The sequence below is a fragment of the Numenius arquata genome, chromosome 10, assembly GCF_964106895.1.
Source record: "Numenius arquata chromosome 10, bNumArq3.hap1.1, whole genome shotgun sequence".
NCBI classification, from domain to species: domain Eukaryota; kingdom Metazoa; phylum Chordata; class Aves; order Charadriiformes; family Scolopacidae; genus Numenius; species Numenius arquata.
Genome location: NC_133585.1, coordinates 41,255,305 through 41,262,038, shown reverse-complemented (window position 1 = coordinate 41,262,038; position 6,734 = coordinate 41,255,305).

Here is a 6,734-nt window from a genome sequence, read left to right as displayed (position 1 = left end):
ACTTAGGAAGCCAAAAAAGCCTGAATCACCATAAAAATATATCTCCGATCTTATTATAGGGAAAGCTATAAGGAGCTGGCAGGTTTCTGAGACACCTTGCTAACATGGTCAGATTAGTCACACAGGTCAGTTATTGAACAATGCCACACTTTCCCGTCAATATAAGACACTGGAGAGCAGAGGCTTTACCCTCCAACCTTGAAAACACCTGGTGATAACCCTGAACATGCCAGAAATAGTAACGAATCTCTCATTCAAACAGACTAAATGGTGACCGTAAACTTTTTCCTATATTATGATCCATACAACTCCTAAAAAAGTGAGGATTAGTATACAACTGCCAGTGGGGCATCAGGGCTCAAATCCCACAGCAGTGAATGAAAACTCTGGCCTCTGACCCAAGCCCTCTGATTTGACAGGAGCTTTGTACATAGCGCCAAAGTGCAAAGCAAAGCACAAGTCAATTTATTTTGTAGCGCTGCCAAGTGCATCTGTTCACTTCGGCATTTGCTGGCGGGAAGGGAGGGGACAGAAAGAGAGACCTGTTATGTTTATTTGCCTCATTTTGGATTCAGCCTGACTGAGCACAGTTTCAGCAACCCATACCTAGTTTTAAGTGAACTGTACTACAGAGGGCACATTTAAAATTAGCAAACCAATGGCACACATTTCCCTGACCTGTGAGTCATATTCCACATGAACGCCACTCCAACATTACAAAGGTGAAGGATGCTCCACCGGAATATGATAGGACAGACTCTGGGGAAGCGGATTTGAAATGTGTTGTTGCCACATCCACGCTCAGTGCTCCACATCGGTCTTCTTTTGAAGTCAAAACCAAACTTTCCGTATACTTCTGAGGGACCAGGTGACTCACTACTTTTGAAAATCCCACTGCAATGCTCTAGGAGTCTTGTTTTTTTCTTTTCTTAGCCTATGCTCAATTTCTTCTTGATCTGAAAGAATTCAAGAGCAGACTCTGGAGCTTAAAATGTATGCTGCTGCATTAAAACCTAGATGTACACTACCTCTACATACTATTTCACTGAGTAAAAGTGGAGGTCTTGCATAGTAAGCAAGAGATTTTTACAGTTGCTGGTAACTGCAGTTGCCTGTGCCTGTGCATTTGAGGGAGACTGCAGACCTACAATCAGTGCCTACTTTGTTTTGAGCCTGTCTTATGTCACAGGCTGGTATCTTCCCTTGTTCCTGAAATAAACATAGGTATTGGAGGCTGCAATTAGATGATTTTGCTAGCCTGCATTACATTATTATTTACTCAGGCAATCGACTAACTCTAATTATAATTCTGAAATGTAAGTATCTTTTAGCAGGCGGCGTCAGTGGAGCGCGAGCAGCACAGCTGAGCTCTCTGGAGTCTTACCATGCACAAATCCTGCTGCCTCAGCCCTAAAGTGCACCGCACTTATTGGCACAGATGAGGCAAGAGACCAAAACGGCTCACACTGGGAGTCCCTTCCTCATTCCCAGTATCTATTGCACTTAAATGCATGTTTGGTAGGCCCAGAAATAAGGCCAGAATGAGTCATTCTTAGCTCCCAGCCCTCCTCCCAGCTAGTTGGTGGCAGCCGTTAGAAAACAAATGCTTTATATGTCAGGCTTGATACAAATAGCTGGTGTCTACCAGCTTATACAATGAGGCTGTGTGTGTGACAGCCCTCGGCTCCTGTCCCAGGGCAGGGCAACACTAGCTAAAGGCACGATAGGCACTAGCTTCCCTGGAAATGTGCCAGACGGCAAAGGTCTTAGTGGCCAGTGCAGGAAAAGGATGGAGGAAACCATTTTCAAAGAGCCCAGACCGGAGAGTTAAGGAAACGAGGGGGTTCCTAGGGGCCTAATCCTGGTAAGGAAGCCTATGGCATCTCCTTCCTGTGGTTCCCTTAGGATTTGTGCACATGCACAGATCTGGAACAAACTGTCCCCTTCAGCGGATGTAGTCCATCACCCAGCCCCCCCCGTGGAGGTGCAGAGACAGGCAGCAGCAGGTCAGTGGCTCAGAATCACTGCCCCTCGGTCCTTCTGCGGCATGCAAAGCTTTGGCACCACAATGTGACAAGCACCTGCGCTTAGCAGGATTTTATTCTAGTACAGTAAATGAAGTTCACCAACTGTTTGGATGGGCAGGTCGCCAGCCTCCCTCTAGGAGTACAACTGTTCACAGCTGTTGAAGGCAATGCTGTGTTCAATTATTTGCCCCATTTTTGCAACACAAAAGTGGCGCTTTTTGTGACACTTTTTGTGATATGCTTTTGTGACAGTGAGAAAAAACCATTTTGGGGGAAGCAGAGGGTGAATGCTGCCCAAGAACCTACCGCACTGCCTGTCCACCTCTACCTTCCTCAGGGAGGTAAACGACCCAGCACGCTTTTGGTATTTCTAGGCCCATGCATCTTGCAGAATCTAGCTCATCTGTCCCCATTCCTTGTCAGACCCTGGGCAGCAGCCATGGTGCAATGTTGCACTTTGTTGTGCCGGCTGGCCTCAATTTTGAGTGTTTAATGTCTTGTGGCCAAAAGCAGTGCTGTCCCTAGGATGGGAACCATTAAGCTAGACCTTCAGCGCAGTCTGCAATACCTTGTATAGGTTATCTGTGTCCCTTGGCACCTCAGTCAGGGCAAAGCAGGGAATACTTCGGGCAGCAAAAAAAAAATCACATCCCTGGTTGGTTCTAGCATGTGACTTGGGACTCAGGATGGAGTCACTGCATCAAGTGCTGGCTTGTTAAGCACAAATTACTGTCTTGTGTCTTGCCTTTTCCTCTAACATGACTGGGTGGGAAAGGACTTCATGCTTTCTCCTGTGATCAGACCAAAGCAGCACATGACTAAGTGACCGATGACATCCTCCTTCAAACATTTAACTCAGGAAAGAGGAACTTGCGGGAACAGTTTCAGAATAGGGCATGCAGATTTGATGTCAGCAGAACTGTATTTCAATGAAGATACCCCCATGCAACTCTGTGATACCAGATCCGTAATCAAGCCTGTTCGGGTTGTGAAGATAAACACACTACCACCAGAGCTTACAGACCATTTGGGAGAATCCTTTCCCAAGAGAGCTGTAGAGTCCTCATGTGGTAAGCAGTGAGGCAACACAGAAAAAAAAAAGGCAAATTCAAGCAATTGGGAGCTTCATTTTGAATTCGATCATGTGATTTACAAAATGATCTAATCGCTTGTAGCTTTCAGGAAAGCATCATCTAAACAAAGGGGGCATGAACACCCATATTCAGAAATTCTATAAAGGTTTGGCCTAAGCCACCTGCTGAAGATGAAGAATATCTTAACCTCCTGAGAATGAAATACTTGCATTCAGTGATACATGAAGAAGAGTAGAAGAATATACAGCCAGGCTGGGAGTGAGGAAAGTGCTCATCAAAAGAAAGACCCCTCTGTGACTTACTTCTGTTCCACTCGTCCTTGGCTCATGTGATACTTCATTTAGATAAACTTCAGACAAAACTTAACAAAATCCTTCTTTAGAAAAGCAGATTGTTACGCCTGGCAGTGAATCCTAGGGAATATTTAAGATGGCATAAAAGCCATATATCTATGAGCCTGTTGATGACACCAGTGACATGGCTTTAAAGGCTCCTTCAATTATGACAAAAAGCTTCATTTCACAGTAAATAAACATCACAGCTAGGCTATGAGAATACACATGGGATGCTCCAGCCAAAAAAAGTCATTTGCCTGTAAAGCTTGCCAGCATGGGTAACATGCGGTAAGAAAGAGTGTAAAATGATACCACACTCTACAGCAGCTCCCTGCTGAGTGTCCTCTCAGAAGCTGTTCTTTCCCAGGAGCTAAAAACACATTTCTGGTATTTTCTCAGAATCAACTGTTTTCTCTCTCCAGCTTAGAAGATAATACCTGTCAGCTAAAAACACAGACGTCTTTTTTTTTTTTTATCACAAAACTCAAGCTTGTATTTGTCTTCTCAATGCTCTTCAGACTTTGGACTTTTCTCTGTTAAAAGTTGGTTCAAAATAAATATTTGGATGTCTTTTATGCTGCATTTTTCTATGCCTGACAACGTAAAGAATCTACATGGAAGTCAAAGCATTATGTCTCTAGAACGTTAGACAACCATGAGAGTCTAGCACCATGAATTTGCTGAAACATTTTATTTATGATTCAATTTCTAAAAGCTACTGGGTACCACAATGTCAGTGAACCCTGAGATGAGCTTGGCAAGCAGTAAGCTCTACCTCAAGAAGGAATTCCAAGTCAGATTACTCTGGGTAAGTAGGAAGGAACAGCATTAGACCTGATAGATGTTTTGAGTCAGCTAAGCAAGGATGAAATGCATTATAATATGGAAAAGTAGTAGAACAAACTCAGAATCACAAGCTGTTTCCTTGAAAATTCATGGAAACCTGTGTACTTCCAAAGATTCTATTCAATTTGCAGATGACACCCAGTTAGAAAACACCACAAAGATGTTGAAGGGCTTCAAATGGATTCAAGATGATCCTGACATGTTGGACAACAACTGGAAAATAAGAGAGTGAAAAAACCAGAGCTGAATGACTTCTCCCAAGCAGAACTTCTCAGCTGCGCAAATACCAAATGAGGAACAACTGGCTAGGCAGGAGTTCAGCAAGGGAATGACACAGGGATTTTAGTACATTATAAATGTCAGCAACGCCCTGGTTGTGCAAAAAAAAAAAAAAAAAAAAAGGAAGAGTCCTATCATGAGAACAAAGACAAACATGAGATAACCCTCTGTACTTCTCAGTCTGGGTAAGAACACCTCTGGGGGTGATGTCTGTGTCCAGGTTTGGTTACTGTTCTTTAAGAAAGATGTAAACAAATTCAAAAGAAAAAGGGAAGAGCTATAGGAACAATCTATCAACACCTATGACCAACATGTCAAGATGGAGCAAACTGAGTTTCTAATACAGATAAGAGGTACCTGAGGACATGCATAAGAAGCTCCAATTAAGTACAAGGGTAATAAAAAGAAACCGGAGATACTTTGCTTCCCATGTTTCTTTGGGACAAGGTAAGTGAGTTCAGGGGGAGCAGACAGATTTAGGTTAATAAATAGCAATGATTTTCTAACAGAAAGGACAGTTTAATAAAACACATCATCCTGAAGGCTCCTGAAGAGATTTATCCCTCTTTCAAGATCAGCTTACACATTTATTGGCACGTTGATGCTTTCTTATGGCAGATGAGTAAAACAGACCAACACTTCTTGATTGTTAAGATAAAAAGGTTTTTTTGAAAATAATCCATGGACCCTCTTGTATTTTACAATTACCTTGGTGGCTATGAAGAACAAAGCCCTTAAGATACAGCTAAGCTTTACTGTCCTACAATACTTTGATTTTACTATTAGAATTATAAGCATTTGAATTTGTAACTGGCAGTATTTGGGAACCTGTGCCTGCTGACAGGCAGAAACATATTTGCCATCCATGTGGGTGTTGGAGGGGAGGAGGTTAAAAATAAATGCATTCATGGATGACCTCCAAGCCACCAGCAGCCTACAGACACCAGCCCTCAACCGGACTCCTGAGGTGCCTTTCAGACGGTTGCCTTTGATTCTTTGGACACAAGGAAAGGCTCTGATGGTGCCTGGCTTTCCTTCACCATGACTGTAAGCCATACAGACACACATGCTGATTCATTATGAGAAACAACTTTTCCCTCATCTTCACTGGGTGCCTTCCAGATTTTAATGGCTGATAATGTAAAACAGGTCTGGATCTGGCGTATCCTCATTAACCACTCTGAAGACCGGTTCTGAGGACGTTACTCCCACCAGTTCTAATCTGCCTGCTTCTCTGCTCTCCCTACATTCTTCAGTGTCTTACTGCAGAAAGCAACTTCTTGGTCACCGATCTAGGACAGAAGGTATAGAAAACATTGGTCTTCAAAAGCTAATAGCAACTGAGAGAAACCATCTCTTCTCTGTCTGGAAGAGCTTTTACCGTCAGACATACTCCTCATGTGCCACCTGCTGGCTCCTGTGAAATGTTGCACAGAGAAGAGCGTCCAGTGTTCACAGCCGAGATACTCGCAGTTAATGTGGGAAAAGGATGGTACAGGAAGACAGTCAGGGTTACAATTTCTTCCTGGAGTGTGATGCAGGTCCAAAGTATATAAATACTCTGCCCTTCTCATTTTTCCACCTGCTTGGGTGGGAACCCAATGCAGAAAGTGTAAAGCAACTGCCAAGAAAACCTCCATGGCAGCAGTCTTGATTTTTAGAATTTAACCTGGCTTCTAGGGAAAGCTACTTTAGGCTTAGCTTTGTGAGCTGTGGTTAAGATATCTGTGAGATGATGTAGTTCCTTTTGCCGTCTCCTTTTAGTTCTGCCTTTGGGCACATCTTCTCACTGGGAAGAGGAAGAAGAGACGAACAAAATACCTTACTTCTGTACTTGCTTCCACAGTTCCATCTGTGCTTCTCCCTTCTCCCTATATCCCCTTTCTCCACTCTACTGTGCATCCTCTTTTACTACAAGCAAATCTGACCATTTCCAGTTAAACTGTCTACTCCTTTGGCTGCAAAATAAAAATGACTCAATTGCAAGTGTCTGGGTTAGACAACAAAAATAGCGGACAGGACAGAAGTCTTCTGTCTAGTATTCTTCACACTGAAAGAATCAATGGTGTTGAACATGATTATACTTTACTGCTCCTGCAAGGGGTAACTACCAAAGCACACTTATGCAGCACTAGTACTTTGTATCTGCACTA